The sequence below is a fragment of the Capsicum annuum genome, chromosome 4, assembly GCF_002878395.1.
Source record: "Capsicum annuum cultivar UCD-10X-F1 chromosome 4, UCD10Xv1.1, whole genome shotgun sequence".
In the NCBI taxonomy this organism is placed as follows: domain Eukaryota; kingdom Viridiplantae; phylum Streptophyta; class Magnoliopsida; order Solanales; family Solanaceae; genus Capsicum; species Capsicum annuum.
The window spans coordinates 17,806,161-17,808,492 of NC_061114.1; positions in this window are offsets into that span (position 1 = coordinate 17,806,161).

Below are 2,332 nucleotides of genomic sequence, written 5' to 3' on the forward strand. Positions count from 1 at the left end.
TATATATTTTTTTTTTTTTCAAAATATATATAAAAAGTATGTGTGTGAGATTACTTTTTTTAAAAAAATTATAATATCTTATGTGGCAATGACATGGCACTGATGTGGCACTGATTTGACATGACATGACACGTGTGTAGTGCATTCGCCGTTGTGAGAGTGGGATTTTAATTTTGAGGTTGAAATTAATTCATTTTAAAGTTGTTAAGGGGATAAATAATTGTCCGATTAGTTTAGGGTCTAAAGTAAGTTTTGGCTACAAGTTGAGGGGGGATTTGATATTTTTTCTCATTTGAAAAATTATGAATCATTACTTATGATTGTTATTATATATAACCTCTATTTAAATAATTTTATCAAACATTATATTAAATAAATTGAAATTAGTTTTTAAAATTTAATGTGTAAACAGTTCAATAACAACAGACAAAATTCAAAACATTTTAGACATTAACAAACTATAAAAATCATAAAATTATATATAGTTCATTTGTGTCGATCCTAGTTAACAGCAATAAAAAAGAGTCCAACGTTAATGTGGTAGACTTGTATTCCTATGTCACATCGATTTGATTCTGGAAATCATTATTTAATATGACCTATAATTAAGTAATTATATTAATTAATATATTTATACAAATTTTAATTTCATATTTAAATAATTTTTTAATCTAATTTGAAAATATTTCAATAACAACAACAAAAACTCAAAATACTTTAGACATGATAAATATTGACACATTATAGTAAACAACAAAAATATATAATCTGTAGGTGTCAACCCTAGTCAACATCAATCTAAGAGAGTCATATGATGTTGTAACAAGTTGTCTACTCCGATTTAATAACTTGTGAATCGTTACTTACATTGTTATTGTTATTAATATGATCTTTAATTAAGTATTTTATTAATTGTTATTAATAGATTTAGATAAAAAAAATTTAAAAAATTGATAGTATTTCAGTCGTCAATTCAAAAGACTTTAGAAATAATAGACATCGAAACATTAAACATAATTGGTATAAAAATTTATAATTTTCAATCAAACGTATTTGAAAACATACTGTGAAAATTGAAACGTATTTTCAAATCGATTTAAACATAATTTTTTACTAATTCTAATTCTCGAGTTAAAATTTTTCTCTAATTCTAATTCTTTACTAAAATATTTTTCCTCCACACTTAAATATTGTTTTTAGTGAAATGTATTTTCAGTATTTAAAACCATACAGTGGTAAATACGTTTAGAATTTGCCAATTTTCACACATACTCATTATTGTTCATTTAAGTATAATTTTATAATTTTAAAATATAATCATTATTGTTAGATACCTTTTCAAATACATTTACTTAGATTGACATTCTTAATTTCAGTAAGTATAATTTTATACCTTTTCAAGTTAAAAAAAAAAAAAATAGAGAAAGATCTCAATATTTCAGCATGATCTCAGTCAAGGCTTATTCTTTCATAGTAAAAATTTTATTTGTGACAGTGTAGACACGTAAAATTTATTGGATCAAATTCATATAAAATTTGAATTTGATTCACATTTTATTGGGTCTAAAATTATTTTGGGCTTAAAAAAATAATAAGCCTATTTTATTCCTCATCAAGGTCCATCTCACTTTGAAGCCCAAACTCATCAAGTGACGTGGCATCCCAGTCAAATCCAAGACCAATGAGACACCGCCACATGTATAAATAATGTGAAAATCTCATTTAAATTCAACAACTAGTCAAAAAGTACCAAGTGTCAAAGTGACATGTTTCGGCCAATCACAAGCAGCTAGGCCTACCCCCTACAACTATCAATAGGGGGGGTAACATAACATTCTAAGGAGGGAGAAAAAAAAAGACATTCTAAAGAGGAAGACTTTGAAAAGCATTGACAGTGTCGACATTGACTATCAAGTTATTGCAAGGAGCAATCAACAGAGTTCTTTTCGGAGATTATTTCAAAGCGACAAAACACTTTCCGACATCCCCGGCAATTGAAATACGTCTCTAAGAGTCCAAATCATCCAACGATTCGAGAAACACGCTACTGAAGGTCCTTGAATCATTTTTAAGTTTAGGAGAGAAGAATCAAGAGAGTCACGGAATGTTACTCACAAGATTCATATTAATAAAATTATTATTATTTTTATTTATTTTTGCTTGCAGTTAATTTTAGGCGCATTACGAAAATTTGTTGCGAATAAATTTTGGCACGCTTAGTGGGACCAATTCTGCTCTTCATCTCTTCCTTCTACAAATTAAAAATATCACAAATTCAACTACTACAATGGACTTCAGAAAAATCAATGAAGTTTCGTGCAAGAAGTCTGCT